At 45.0% G+C, this 16,319-nt stretch overlaps 2 non-coding genes across 2 annotated transcripts; both read right to left on the reverse strand.

The window, feature by feature from the left end:
• Nucleotides 1–12,623: 12,623 nt before the first annotated feature.
• On the reverse strand, nt 12,624–12,764 carry LOC131398692 (U4 spliceosomal RNA). The gene has a single exon (XR_009216969.1). It is a non-coding gene; the product is annotated as a U4 spliceosomal RNA (small nuclear RNA).
• A 661-nt stretch (nt 12,765–13,425) lies between these two features.
• On the reverse strand, nt 13,426–13,566 carry LOC131398693 (U4 spliceosomal RNA). The gene has a single exon (XR_009216970.1). It is a non-coding gene; the product is annotated as a U4 spliceosomal RNA (small nuclear RNA).
• Nucleotides 13,567–16,319: the final 2,753 nt, after the last annotated feature.

The following is a 16,319-nucleotide window of genomic DNA, read 5'->3' on the forward strand; positions in this document are numbered from 1 at the left end:
GGGCGGCGGCGCCCCCTCGCGGCCGAGCCGGCAGGTAGGAGGCGCCCAGGCTTTCAGGCCCCGCCCCCCCGCCCCCCGCCAGTCTTTCTGTCTGTCTCTAAGTCACACGCCTGACCGTCTGGCTGACAGATCCATCCGCCTGTCTTGACGTCTCACAGTCTGTCCATCCATCAGTCACTCACTCATCGCATGTCTGTCCACTGGAGAGTCAGATTTGTCCGCCTGTCTGTCTCCTAGTAGGTCACCTCCCAGAAGAACACTAAATCAGTCCAGGCGAGGCCAGGAGCCTTTGAAGGACCTTTCCTGGGGTTCCCCTCTGGACCGATGACAGTGCAACTGAAAGCCCAGCCTGTGGGGCCAGATTCAATTCTTTCGAGGTTACATATCCTTTAATCTTCCACATGTCCGCCTTCCCTAGAGGGAGAATTTTCCAAAACTCTGCGTGGAGCAAAGAGAACCCCACCTTAGACATTAAAGGAAAAACTACAGGGAAGTTACACCCAGTGCGGGGCAGTTTCCTGAAACACCCCACTGCCATCCCAGACCCCAGAGGGGCTCCGCTCCCACACTCAGAAATCAGGTGATAATAACAGCCGCCACTTATTGAGTGTCATATACTATGTAGCTATTATCTAAATTAATTCTCACAGAGGTAGTTATGACTATGAGCCCCTCCCCACACTTTGGAATGGGCAATGGTAGTTTGTCGACTTTATAGAAAAATCCTCTGTAAACACGGCTTCGAGCTCCCCTTCCCACAAAAATCCAGCCCCCAAGACCCTGTGCGTCAGGTCAGGTCCTCCAGGAAGCAGATGTTCAGAAAGAGTTGGCAGTAACACCTGTGAAAGACAAAGGGGAAGAAGCAAGATTGAGCAAGGAGAGACTCAGAACTGACAAAGACAGGCCAACCCAAGGGGAGCCCCAGAGCAAAAATTCCTTAGAAGAGTCCCCACTGGGCAGAAGTGTCCAGGCCGGTCTTCTGCCATTGGCTGGGGATGCCCAGGATGAGTGTGGCCTTCCCCTGGAGGCCCTGCATCTGGAAGCTGTCATTCCTGGAACTGGATAACAAGCTCTGTTCTGAAGGTGGAACCAAGTGGCTCACCTCCCTAGCTGCTACATCCTCCCATACTGAAATTTAAGAGCCAAGACTGCTCCCGAACTAGGCAGTCTCTCTATTTCATTCTCTTCTGGCGCCTTTCGTGTACCTCTGTGTTGTAGGCACTTCTCACCACTGCAATTTACATTTAGTGGTAGGATTATTATTTAATAAATATCTCCTTATCAGACTAAAGTATGTGAGGGCAGGAACCTGTGCATTTCTGCTCACCACATATCCATACTGAGCATATGTGTGGCACGTAGGAGATGCTCAATATATATTTGCTGAATGACTAGCAGGCGTCGCGCCTGACACTTGGAACAAAGCAAGTCATAGTCCCTTTCCTCAGAAAGTTCACAGTTTGATGGAAGAAATGGAAGCTAAAGTAGTGAGATCACTCATTAATTCGCTCAATGATGGGATGTTTAACAGCGCTTGTTCTGTCCCAGGAGCTGTGCCGGGGCTGGAGATACAGTGATGAATAAAACTGATATGGTGCCTGCCTTCTTGAGGTTTACTGTCCAAAAGGGGAGGCAGAAGAGCAAACAGGCCATAAGTCACCCTTCCTATGTAATTTAAAATTTTCTAGTAGCCACATTAAAAAAGGTTAAAAAAAAAACAGGTAAAATTAATCTTCATATATTTTATCTAATCCAGTATATCCTAAATATTATTGTTTCAACTTTTAATCAATATAAAAATTCTGGAGATGGGGCCGGCCCCCCATGGTGTAGCAGTTATGTTCGAGTGCTCCACTTCGGCGGCCCAGGGTTCGAAGGTTCGGATCCTGGGCCCGACATACGCACCGCTTTTCAAAGCCATGCTGTGGCGGCATCCCATATAAAGTAGAGGAAGATGGGCACGGATGTTGCTAGCACAAGGCCAATCTTCCTCAGCAAAAAAGAGGAGGATTGGCAACAGACGTTAGCTCAGGGCCTATCTTCCTCCAAAAAAAAAATTAGCATATTGGAGATATCTCACTTTTTTTCATACGAAGTCTTCAAAATCCAATGTGTATTTTACACCTTCAGCACGTCTCAGTTGGACTAGCCACATTTCAAGTGCTCAGTAGCCACATGTGGCTAGTGGCTACCACGATGGTCAGCGCAGCTTTAAATGTCACCGGGCATCATTATTTTTGGTGATTTCAACCTAAAAGCCACTTCCTCAGAAAACCATTTCCTGACCTGCAGGACCCCTGTTATTAAGATCTTTTTTAGCACCCTGGAAGCACTCCTCATAGTTATAATTAAACAATTCTTATGCAATCATTGTTTGTGTCTGTCCATCTCCTACTAGACTCTACACTTTAGGAAGGCAGAGACCACACCTGTCTGCAGAGACCGTGTCTACTCCACCCCGGTGCCTGGCACAAGGCACAGCACACAGTAGGTGCTCAATAAAAATATACTGTGTGAATAACACTTATTAAGCACCCACTTAATGAATTAAGCTTAGCACTGCACTAATTGATGTTGAGAAGAAAGAGGGGGTTAAGAAAAAAAGATTTAGAAGAGTAAATTTCAGAGCTTACGAAACAGGTGTGGAAATTTTCTTTACAATTTAGCTGTTCATTCTAGGAAGAAATTTAGGAAAAAAACAGATAAACTAAGAGATGAAAATTAAAATTATCCATAATCCAAAAAATTAATGACCAACTGTGTATTTCCTAGACCATTATCTTACACACACGTGCATCTATATGTAAATATAAAATGTTTCAATATATATTTTTATATTTCTGCACACTGCTTTGAAACCTGCTTTTGTGTGTGTGTGTGTGTGTGTGTGTGTGTGTGTGTGTGAGGAAGATCAGCCCTGAGCTAACATCCATTGCCAATCCTCCTCTTTTTGCTGAGGAAGATTAGCTCTGAGCTAACTCCTGTGCCCATCTTCCTGTACTTTGTATATTGGATGCTGCCACAGCATGGCTTGAAGTGTGGTACATCGATCCGTGCCTGGGATCCAAACCTGCAAACCCCAAGCCACTGAAGTGGAGCACACAAACTTAACCACTACGCCACCCAGCCAGCCCTAAACCTACCTTTTGTTTTTCACTTAATATTTTGTGAACATCTTTTCATAGCACTCAGTATTCTTTTAAAACATCATTTCCTTGGGCAAAATAGCATTTTATCACATAACTGTACCAGTAGTTACTTACCTAGTTCCCTGGTTACATTCAGTTATTTCCAAGTTTTCACTATAATTAGCAATGCTGAGAAGAACGTCTGTGCAGCTAATTATTGGAGCACATCCTTAATTATTTCCTGAAGATCAGTTCCTAGAAGTGGAAGTGCTGTATCGGAAGTTAAGCGCACTGTTCATGGCCCTTTAGCTGGGTGTTGAGAAAGTGATATCCATAAGAGGTGTATCTAGGGGACCCGCCCGGTGGTGCAAGCGGTTAAGTGCGCGCACTCCGCTGCGGCGGCCCAGGGTTCGCCGGTTCGGACCCCAGGCGCGCACCGACGCACCACTTGGCAAGCCATGCTGTGCCGGTGTCCCACATTAAGTGGAGAAAGATGGGCACGATGTTAGCCCAGGGCCAGTCTTCCTCAGCAAAAAAAAAAAAAAAAAAAGAGGAGGATTGGCAGATGTTAGCACAGGGCTGATCTTCCACACACACACACACACAAAAAGAGCTGTATCTAGATCAATATAGAATAAAGATTTCATGAGCACTGACTTGCACACAGTATTTTAGGGTGATCCCACGAAGAATTCCCCCCAAAACTGGTACAAGTACTACCAGTGAAATAAGAGATGTGTAATGGTACATGGACAGAGGTTTCTTATTTTAATAATTATATATTTATGTATAATGGAAAAACATCTAATTAGCACATAAAACCAATATTATAATTAGGATGAGGCTAAGTAAAAAAAAAACTGGGCCATTTACAGAAAAATATTTAGTAAGTGATAGCACAGTGGGTTTTGAGTTACAGCAAAAATCGTGACTGGAGTTTGAGACACTTCCTGATGTATGATCACTCCCTGAGAGCACTGTGTAGCTGAAGAGGTTAAGCTGGAGCAGAGGAGCACTCAGAAAAAAATAAACAACGTAAGAGAAAGTAAGAGCAGAGCTGGAATCCCAGCTCTCCTCAGTTACCAGTGGGAGGATTCCCGGAGAGCGGATGAAGTTCTCAAAGCCCCAGCTTTCTCATCCATAAGGCAGGAATGCTGAGGATTCTTCTCGACAACTGACATTCATTACCTCCCGGTCAGGGAGGACTTACACACAGGAATTGTACGGCCAGCAGGGCTCTCAAGAGATTATTTAGCCCTTTTTTGGAGGGAGTTGGATTTCCCTGCAAAGCTCTCCGCCCCCAGTCTCCCTCATGGGCCCCACACGTTGACCCTATGCACACCTGGAAGTCATCCCCGAGTCCTCCCTGTCCTCACCTTCCACAGCCAGTCCTGCCCGCCAACCTACCAAGCCCAGCCTGCGTCCCTCCCCTATTTCCACCTCTGCCACCATCTCCCTAGCGGCAGCCAAGCCACCACCTGGGATTACTGCACTAACTTCCAAACTGGGCCGCTATGGTCTATTTTCCGCCCAGAACCTAACGTCTCTTTTACAAAAAAAAATCAACTTTACTGAGGTAGAGTTTACAGCCAGTAAAACGCACCCATTTCAAGCAGACTAGTCTGATGAGCTTTGACAGAGGTATCCATCCACGTGTCCACCACCCCAATCAAGATACAAGACATCCCACCACTCCCTCACACCCGCTGCATTCCATCTCGCGCCCACTGCTGGCCCTGTGTAACCACTGATTTGCTTTCTGTCACTACAGATTAGTTTACATTTTCTATAATGCCTTCCTATAAATGGAATCATACACTATGTATTCTCTCTTTTTTTTTCACAGGATGCGGGGAGGTCTGGCTTCTTTGGCCTAGTGTGTTCATGAGATTCATCCACATCTTGCATGTACTAAGACTTTGCTCCTTTTTATGGCTGAGTAGTACTCCATTGTCTAGATATACCACAGTTTGTTTCTCGATTGTCCTGTTGATGGATATTTGGGTTATTTCTCCAGTTTTGGCCACTATGAATAAAGCTGCTGTGAATATTCATACAGAAGTCTTTGTGTGGACATGTTTTCATTTCTCTTAGGTAAATACTTAGGAGTGGAATGGCTGGGTCACAAAGTAACGTTTAAAAAATGTGTGTTGTCTCATCATCATTTCCCTGCTTAACCATTCCAACGGTTTCCTGTTGCACTTGGAATAAAATCCAAACTCCTCACAAGGATCTCCAAGGCCACACCTCAGAACTTGTCTTTTTCCAGTCTCCCCTGGTCCATTACACTCCAGCCACAATGGCCTCGGCTATGTCCCTCAAGCACAGAAAGCTAGTTCTGACTTTGGAGTGTTTGCAGCTGTGAGCCCCTTTCTGGAATGTTCTTCCCAGATCTTGGCAAGGCTGTTCCTGCTCATAATTGAGGTCTCAGTTCACACATCACTTCTGCATGTCCTGGACATTTTATCTAAAATCTCCCCAACCCCCATCAGACCCCGTTCCTTTATCCTGGTTTATTGTATTTACTTTTCCCTTCTGACATTATGTTCTGTGTTAATTTGTTTACCTGTTTATTACTTGTCTCTCCCTCCCCCCTTAAAATGTCAACACTTTGAGAAAAGGCACTGGGCTTATCTTGTTCACCAGTGTCTAGAATGGCAGGCGTTCAGTAAATATTGTTTGATAGAATAAAAGGCTGGGGACCCTGCTCCTCTGCTCCAGCTTAACCTCTTCAGCTACACAGTGCTCTCAGGGAGTGATCATACATCAGGAAGTGTCTCAAACTCCAGTCACGAGTTGAGTTGGCTGGGCTGTGGAGTTAGTTGCAGGTTCAGGGTGAGAACCCCAGTATCCTACCCAGCCCAAGCCTCTCTCCTTTATCACAGGCCGTTCACGGAGCTTCCCAGGACTGACAGCAAAGACTCAAGTACACGGTTCTTAGCTGCAGTGCTGTTTTATTTTTTGTGAGGAGATCAGCCCTGAGCTAACATCGCCAATCCTCCTCTTTTTTTGCTGAGGAAGACGGCCCTGGGCTAACATCGGTGCCTATCTTCCTCCACTTTATATGGTACGCCGCATGAAGAGATTGAGGAAGCTCATTATGTACTGATATAAAACAGTCTCCAAGATCTAAAAAAATACAGCTGAACAGTATGTGTAACATGTGTATCATTTGTTGGAAAAAATGGGAAACAATATGTTTGTTTATGAGATGCTGACACATGCTGGAACATCTCTGGAAGAATACATAAACACTAGTGTCACCTGGTGGGGGTTGGGGGGGAATGGGGTGGCTGGGGATCAGGAGTGGGAAGGAGATTTCACTAAATACCCTTTTGAATCTTTTGCATTTTGAACCATGTATACAATTTTACCTATTCCCAAAATGAATTAATGTTTTAAAAATAAAGTACAACCACATTGTAAAGATGACACGGCTGACATTAATATGAAGGAGAATCAATCGCTTAACAGTGATTCATATGAGGCTTGGAAAAAGTTTCCTGGAAAAGAGCTAACTTGACCTGACTTTTGGAGAATGGGAGGCAGTGAGAAGGGCATTCCAGGAGGAGGGGCTGGTATTCAGAATGGTATGTGCAGAGCCCCAGAATAGGGGCAGCAAGACTGAAAGTTTCCAGCCTCCCCTGCTTATTGCAAGAATGAGCCAGGTGGCTCAGAGAGTGGGTCCTAGCAGGCACTTCAGCCCTCTTGGGGAAACCCTTAGGGTCCAGGAGTCCCAACACAGACAAGAGTTCGAATCCTGGCTCTGCCACCTGCCATCTGTGCAGCCTTGGGCATGATCCTCATCCTTTTGAGCCTCAGTTTTCTCATCAGTACAATGGGCATGAGGTTCTGCAGGTCCGATACTTAGCTGGGTGTTTTGGGCAAGTGGTTTAACCACTCTGAGCCTCAGTTGCCTTAATTATAAATTCTGGATAATAAAACATATACCTCCCAAGGTTGTGATGTGGATTCAACAACAACAACAACAAAAATGCCAGAAAAGGGCTCAGAAATTGTAGGTATAATTATCATGGGAGAAACCAAGTGGGACTCTAGGGCTAGGAGAAAAAAGGACAGATTTGGGAATTTACCCAGCCACCAAAGGGTTGCAGAATCAAGGTCATGAATATTATTAACAATATTAATAACTATCATTATATAATTGTTATTCTAATAATTCTAAAATGGTGCTTCTCTCATGGTGGGTGGCACCATGTTATCTCTTTTACACTATTATCTCGTTTAATCCTTGCAAAGATCCAATGGGGACTTTATGCCTATTTTACAGGCCAGGAAACTGAGGCTTATAAATAAAGTCACCTGCCCAAGGCCACCCAAGTGTGAAGTGGCAAAGTCAGGGTTCAAACTCAGGACTGTCTGACTCCAGAGTCCATGAGATGGCTCATGAAGGGGAGGATGGGGGTTGTGTCGCAATCCCTCGGCAAGTTTAAGCTCCCCAGCTGTCTTGGACACAGTGCCTAGGGAAGGCCCTGCTGCCTCTGAATTTGGGGGGAGGGCACCGTCTGGGTCACTCACTGTCCTGCTGAAAACCTTCATGACACCAGAATAAAGCCCAGTGATTTTCCACGATCTCTGACCTCAGTAGAGGACCCACTGCAATGTGCCTTCTCCCCAACTCTCACTACTTTCTCCCTTCTCATCTCCAGTCACAGGGAATGACTTTCAACTCCTCCAAGAAGCCACAACCTCCTGCTCCAGACCCCTGCAAGTGCTGTTAAACCAGCTGAAAGGTGTCCTGTCCTCTTTCTCCTGGTTAACTCCTCTCTACCTTCAGTTCACAGCTCAGCCAACCCCTCTACCAGGAAGCCTTCTTTGATTACCACTCAGCCTTGGATAATTGGTCCCACAACCCCCACCAAAGCGTTTAACTCCGTGTCAGTTACCTTTGGAAGCATTTTCCCTGTATTATCTCATTTAATACCCACAAAATTTCTATGGCAGTGGATCCTCATTCTGATCACATCAGAATCACCTAAGACGCTTTAAAATATATTTTTTTGCCCAGAACTAACCCTCAGAAACTCTAATTTAATTGGCCTGGAATGCAGCCTGGGCATCAGGATTTTTAAGAGCTCTTCAGGCGATTCTTGTGAGCAGCCAAGGTGGAGACCCACTGGCCTCTAAGATAGATGTGACCCTGACACTCCTTTTACAGCCAGGGAAACTGAGGCACAGAGACATTAAGTCAGTGGTCTAGGGTCACACAGCTAGTGAACAGTGGAGCAAGGATTTGAACCCAGAAAGTCTGGCTTCGAAACTTCGGGGAAAAAAATCAATTGGCCTCAGTTAATTTCCCCAGTGGTGGAGAGCTGTGAGCCGGCTCTCTTCTGAGACAGACACTGAGAGCCCCTCCTGCATGGGATATTTTTAACCTAGAGAAGCCAGTGGTTCTCGCAGACATCTGCAGTGAGTGGATTGTTTGGGGGCTGGTGGACCCTTTCCCTGCTGAGATAGTCCTCTGAGTCCAGTTTTTCCGCCCCCTGGAGCCGGTGGGAGGGTGGGAGGGTGGGGTGGGGGTTAGCTCCACTAGGCGCTGATGTTTCCAAGGATATTTCCGTACATGGTGGAGGGGGAGAGGGTCAGGATTACCTCACCCACCCAGCCCCTTCTCCCTGCTCTCTGTCTGGAAAGGAGCTGGAGAACAAACAAGTGTTGGAACTGGATATGAAATTCACCCTCCTCCCTCGTCCCCTCCCCAACCCGGGCGAGTCCTATGAAAGCTGCAGAGCATGTCCAAACATCCACATCAAACATTTTCCAGATGCTCTCCCTCGTGGCTTTGTGGGCGAATACATTGGTGTAGTCTTAGGGGAGCCAACTTGGGGGCACCTCTAAAATGCAAAATATGCATGGCCCTTGTGCAGGCAATCTCACCTATAGAAATGCCCCGTAGAAATAGCCCATGAATAGGCAAAGATGCACGTCCAAGGATGTTCATTGTAGCATTGCTTATAATCGGGAAAAACTGGAAACAACTTACACGTCCATGCATGGGGGAGGTCAGCTGAAGTAGGGTATATCCATATGGGAAGACGGGAGCTATGCATTGACATGGAAAATATGTCCATGATATATTGTTTAGCAGAAAGAAAAAAGAAGTAATAGAACTGTATGCAGAGTCTAATCCAATGTTTGGTAGTAATTATGTTGACATATGAATAGATCTCCTCTAGTGGTAGAGGTGGGATTACAGTGGGAGTCTGCCGCATATATATAATGTTTGGATTTTATATACAAACGTGGTAATTTTGTAACCAGAAAAAAAACAGGTTGTGAAACAGAAAACAGTAATATGTAAAAATCACATGAATCCACTTTATTTATTTATTTTTTTTTATTTTAGTTTTTTTTTTGTGAGGAGATCAGCCCTGTGCTAACATCCGCCAATCCTCCTCTTTTTTTTTTGTTGAGGAAGACGGCCCTGGGCTAACATCTGTGCCCATCTTCCTCCACTTTATATGGGACGCCGCCACAGCATGGCTTGCCAAGCAGTGCGTCGGTGCGCGCCCGGGATCCGGACCAGCGAACCCCGGGCCGCCGCAGCGGAGCGCGCGCACTTAACCGCTTGCGCCACCGGGCCGGCCCCATATGAATCCACTTTAAAATGGTTAATTTTATGTTATGTGAATTTTGCTTCAATTGAAAAAAAAGTCAGAGGCCGGCCCAGTGGCCCAGTGGTTAATTTTGCGCGTTTCCCTTCGGCGGCGCAGAGTTCGCCGGTTCGGATCCTGGGCACGGACATACACACCGCTCATTAAGCCATGCTGAGGCAGTGTCCCACATAGAAGAACTAGAAGGACCTACAATTAGGATATACAACTATGTACTGGGGGCTTTGGGGAGAAAAAGGAAAAAAAAAAGGAAGATTGGCAACAGATGTTAGCTCAGGGCCAATCTTCCTCAACAACAAAAAAAAAAAGTCATTGTAACTCAAACTACCAGCCAGAGGAAGATTCTAGTAGAGCTGAGAGCAAAAATATCACATGTATGTTCTATAAATTTCACTTTTTTTTTTAACGTTGTTTGCTTTCCTTAAGCTATTTGTTCATCTTTTCAGTGATTTTTTTCATACTTTTCTTTCTTGTGTTTGCTTACAAATGAATCATTATTTTACTTACTTGCTATTATAAATTCTAAGAAAAGCACACACACACACAAATCACACGGGACAGTGTTTGCCAGAGCATCATCTGACTTTTTTTTTTGTGAGGGAGATTGGCCCTGATCTAAAAACTGTTGCCAATCCTCTTTTTCCTGAGGAAGATTGGCCCTGAGCTAACAGCTGTGCCCATCTTCCTCTATTTTCTGTGTGGGACGCCAGCCACAGCATGGCTTGATAAGCAGTGCATAGGTCCATGCCCAGGATCCGAATCTGCAAACCCTGGGCTGCTGAAGCAGAGCACAAGAACTTAACCACTACATCACCAGATTGGCCCCATCATCTGGCTTTCTGATCAATACAAAATTTGCCACGGGAGGGAGCATACATCTTCTATTTCCTCCAGGCCTGGTTTGACACCCAGATTAGCCGTCTCGGCAACCAGCTAAGGTGGAAAGAAATGGTTGGAGTGCATTTTCAGACCACATTATTGAAGATATTTATAGCTCCTTGAAATTTCAGGCTCTGGGCCACACTTGCTGGCTCGTCTTGCAGTTCCCATATTCAATGTGGGGGTCTCCGGGATGCCTCTTTGAGCAGTTTCCACTGACCCCCTCTTTCCATCACTTTTGCTCAGTTCTTTTTTTGTGTGTGTGTGAGAAAGATCAGCCCTGAGCTAACATCTGCCAATCCTCCCCTTTTTGCTGAGGAAGACTGGCCCTGGGCTAATATCCGTGCCCATTTTCCTCCACTTTATATGGGACGCCGCCACAGCATGGCTTGACGAGCTGTGCGCCAGTGCACCCCCAGGATCCGAACCTGCGAACCCCGGGCCACCAGAGTGGACCACGCACGCCTAACCACTACGCCACTGGGCCGGCCCACAGGAGTGTTCTTAGCAGCTTTATTAGTGATAGCAAAATGCTGGAAACAACTCAAATGTCCTTCAATGGGTGAACAAACTCTGGTATTCCACATGATGGGATACTACTCAGCAAGAAAAAAGAATGAACTATTGATACATGCAACGACCTGAATGGACCTTAAGGACATTATGTTTAGTGAAAAAAGTCAATCTCAAAAAATCACATACCATATGGTTCCATTATACAAAACTGTAGAAAATGCAAACATCTATAGTGACAGAAGGGTGTGGGGGAGAGGACAGAGATGGAAGGGATGGGTGGATGACAAAGGAACACCAGGAAACTTTTGGGAATTATGGATGTGTTCACTATCTGGATTGCAGTAATGGTTTCATGGGTGTACATGTTTCAAAACATCAAATTGTATGCTTTAAATATGTGCAGTTTATTAAATGTCAATTATACCTCAATAGAGCCATTTGTAAGAAAAAAAAAAGGAATGAAGAGAAAAGTTTCTGTGAGAATTAAATGAAATGAAGCATATTAAGCACTTTGTGTGGAGTCTGGCACACAGTAAGTGCTCAATAGTTGTTGCTTTTGGAAATTTGCTGGTCTCCTGAGTGGCTCCATCACATCTTGTTTATTTTCTTCATAGCATTGAAATAATCTGTAATTATCTAGTTTTTGTTTACTCCTTTGTGGTGTGTCTCAAGACTGTGAGCTCCCTAAAACAGGGACTGGGTCTACTTTACCCCTGGGGCGATTTTCCCCAGTGCCACTTTGAACCAATAGATGCTGTTCCACCACCTTCGCCCTTAGTAACCACATCCTTTTACATACAGGACAGAGGAGTGTTTGATGGGTGGTGGCCTAAGCCGATCCAGATGGATCTGCCATGCCCAGGGGTTAGGAAGGCTTCTGCGCCGGGACACCCCTGGCCTTCCTAAAAGGACAAGACTGGAGGCAGCCAGTGTAGTGGAAACCAGCACACCACTAGGGGTAAGGGGCCTTGGTTCCAAGCTCAGCTCTGCCCGGGACTCCACAGTGGGACCTGAGCAAGTCTACTGCGTCCATTTCCCTCCCAGTTGTTTTAAGAGGAAGAATTTGGACGACATGCTTTCCGAGTTCCCTTCCATTTCTGCGAAATCTGTGACCCTCTGGATAGGGTTGTCTACTTCAGCGGGAATGCAGGTGGACTCGGCTACTCGTGGTGAGCTTTTGGGTAGAAAATAGTTACGATAATTATCACAATCTAACGTATACCTTCAGCAGTATGTATTACCTTCAGCAGTGGGATGCCTGCAGCCTGCAACTCCCGCCCGTAGAAGGGAGCGTATGTTCCAGAAAGCGCAAATACTACACCTTCCGAGAAAACCCAAGACCTGACCCCCAAAAACTAAGTGACTGAGACACGAACATAGGTAATACTCAGCGATTCGCAAACAAAAGGTAGATCAAAGACCACTACCACTCCTCACAACCTTCTGTTTAACTGATAAGATTCAGTCTCCGTAGAGACTGTCAAAAATTGCCAATGCCGACTATATTTCAAGTCGTCATGGCGGGGTATTGGGAAAAGTTTTCAATTAGCAATAATCGCGCCTCGGATAAACCTCATTGGCTACGATACTGCCACTGCGCAAAGCTGAAGGACGGCCACACGCACCCCCCTCCCCTACGGATGACAGCAGCCTTACATTGAGGGTGAGCGACTGCCAGCGAGTGCGTGGATAAGACGCATTCCCCTTCGAGAAGTTATATTTACGACCCATCTGCGTGGGAGGCTTCTTGTTGTTGGATTATCTCTTGTGGAACCTTCAGATTTTGAAAACGAGAGCACATTCGCTGAGGATGCTGGGGAATCTTATGCAAATCATCATGACGTCACAGACATGACTGAGTCGACTCGAATTTTGAGTGAAAAGAAACTGAGACGCGGGAAAGCGTGGAAAGCGAGGGCGAGCCGAAGAGGGACTAGTAGCCGGCGGTGAGGATGCAGAAACAGTAGGCTGGGGCCGGAGAGAGCATTTTCTGAGTTAAAATCTCAAATATTAGCGTGTCAAAAACAGAACAGAGAAAACACAGTGTGAGCAAGAGAAAATAAGACCAGAAAAAAGAACTACAAGCGTACTACTTAAACGTTTAAAGTCCAGAACCACACCACTGCGACTTGACAACCTAAACGAGATGGGAAAAAAAGCACACTTATATATCAGAAAGCTAATAGTTTCTAAAGTCCTACCGGACTGTCATAATAGGTTTAACTACAAATAAAATGAAAAAACTGTTTTTAGACTGAAATATTCAGTCTCCGTAGAGACTGTCAAAAATTGCCAATGCCGACTATATTTCAAGTCGTCACGGCGGGGTATTGGGAAAAGTTTTCAATTAGCAATAATCGCGCCTCGGATAAACCTCATTGGCTACGATACTGCCACTGCGCAAAGCTAACGAGTTCCGCCCCCACGCATCATCCCCAATAAGCAAGGTTCCTATTTCAGAAAGGCGAGTTTGCGTCTCCTGGAAAAACCTTCAAGTATTGTTGGGTTGAAGATTATACAAGCATATGAAGAGCTCTTGGAAATGCATAAGCTGTTTCTGACGATTCAGTTGTTTGATTTCACTTAACTAGGTTTTGGTGGAGCATGAAGCAAAGCATTATGGGAGGGAACATGCTAATAACTTAATTCGGCGAATGAATGGGGCGGATGAAGAATAGACTCAGCGTCGGGGTGCTGTTCACTTGGCTTCGGTTTCCCAGGGTAACTAAGTCTCTAAAAGAGTTTTTTTTTTTAAATTGTGATAAAATATACATAGCACAAAATTTACTTTGTAACTATTTTTAAGGTACAGTTCAGTAGCATTAAGTACATTTACATTGTTTGCAACAATCACCACTATACATCTCCAGAACTTTTTCATCATCCCAAACTGAAACTCTGTACCTATTAAACACTAACTCCCTATTCCTCCCTCCCCTAGCTCCTGGCAACCTCTATTCTACTTTCTGTCTCTGTGAACTTCACTACTCTAAGTACTTCATGTAAGCGGAAGCGTATAATATTTAGCATTTTGTGTCCGACATTTCATAGCGTAATGTTTTTAAGGTCCATCCGTGTTGCAGTATATATCAGAATTTCATTCCTTTTTATGCCTGACTAATATTCTATTGTATGGAATTTTGTTATCCATTCATTCTTCTATGGACGCGTTGCTTCCACGTTTTAGCTATTGTGGATAAGGCTTCTAGGAACGTTGGCATACAAGCATCGGTGGGCTTGAGTCCTTGTTTTCATTCTTTTGTGTATATATCTAGAAGTAAAATTTCTGGATCATATGGTAATTCTATGTTTAACACAAAAGGGTTTTCCGTAGACATCTTAATTCAGAGGAGAGAGGCTGAAAGAAAGACGCTGTTTCCACAGAAATGTCCACAGTTTATGTAGTTTGAAGTAACTTTCACTCCCATTGGCTGTTTTTCCTCGGCAAGTGGAAAGCTCTTAGAAAACTATATCTGGACTTGTTTTCTCTCTGAACTATATTCTCCAAAATACTTTTGGCTTTTGCTACTTACTAAGATGCAAATAGTAGACTCTGAGAAAGTGACATCTTCCCCAACATTTTATTATAAAAAATTTCAAACATGAAACATTCAAAGTATTGTTCAGTGAACATTCACGTTGTCATCATCTAGTTGCAAAAATGACTTTTTTTTTTTTTTGGTGAGGCAGATTAGCCCTGAGCTAACATCTGTTGCCAATCCTCCTCTTTTTGCTGAGGAAGGTGGGCACTGGGCTAACATCCGTGCCCATCCTCCTCTACTTGATATGTGGGACGCCGCCACAGCATGGCTTGATAAGCCGTGCATAAGTCGGTGCCCGGTATCTGAACCTGTGAACCCGGGGTCGCCAAAGCGGAGCGCGCAAAGTTAGTCATTATGCCGCCGGGCTCTCCCCAAAAATGACATTTTTAAAGGCCTGTTTGATGCTAACGTGTAGTTATTATTATTTATTTATTTAGTCACAGCCGTAAGTGCCAGGGTAGGAAAAACCAGCAGAAAAAACGAAAAGGCTAGCAATCTGATTAATTTAGATTCTTTTGCTCTGATCCGATCAAGGACTTAGTCATTAATTCCTGGTGTGGTGGAGTTGTGAGAAATAAAAAGACTAGGGTTATCCAAAGAACATCTCAGCCCTCGAGAATGTCTTGATTGGGTGGCTCATTACACCCTGTCAGTAGCTATCAAGGGAAATGGTGTGTTTCGCCAGCTGTCTTGGATGACTTCATCCTCCAAGGATGACTTTTCAGCGCTATGAGAAAAATGGAAAACTCAGCTCACTTCTCCCCAGAACATTCTTTGGGGCCTAAAAGCACAATAGTCCTGTATTCCCAGCCAGTCTCTATTAATGATGCTCATTCCACTTAGAGAACTGAAAAAATAACGTGGGTTTGAAATTTTTCGTAATAAAATTTGGCTGGGGGGGAATGTCACTGTTTTGGCATTTCCATAGGTCTTTTTTTTTTTTTATAATTTTTGTTTATTTATTTTTCCCCCCAAAGCCCCAGTAGATAGTTGTATGTCATAGCTGCACATCCTTCTAGTTGCTGTATGTGGGACGCGGCCTCAGCGTGGCCCGACAAGCGGTGCGTCCATGCGCGCGGGGGATCCAAACCCGGGCCGCCAGCAGCGGAGCGCGTGCGCTTAACCGCTAAGCCACGGGCCGGCCCCTCCATAGGTTTTGATCAAATACCCATGTGTGCAGAAAACATTCTGGACAATTTTTTGACTTGGTAAAAGTTTCCGTTCTACATTTTGGTCCTTTCTTTCAGTCAATGTGGTCATGCTAACTAAGGCACAAAAGGCTGTCATGTCAGGGGATTCTCCCCACCTAGTAAATCCTACAGCTAGTGACCTATCCCAGCTGTTGCTGGAGGTACTGCTCCCAAACTACTAAACTGAGTTATTTTACCAATATTTACCTCCATACATACAATGAGAGGACCAGGAGTCACACTCTGACTCCAGCTTCTACACTACTCCTCTGGGCTTCAGTTCATCTTAAAAGTGGCGAAGGGGATCTTTAGGTGGTCTTCAAGGTCCCTGCTAGCTGCCCTTTGATTATGTTGTAAGACACTTACAAATTGATTGATGTCTTTTTTAGGCGATGCTGTAGAGCAGCGGTTCTCATTCGCTACGCATTA

This window comes from Diceros bicornis, chromosome 35 (assembly GCF_020826845.1).
Source record: "Diceros bicornis minor isolate mBicDic1 chromosome 35, mDicBic1.mat.cur, whole genome shotgun sequence".
NCBI classification, from domain to species: domain Eukaryota; kingdom Metazoa; phylum Chordata; class Mammalia; order Perissodactyla; family Rhinocerotidae; genus Diceros; species Diceros bicornis.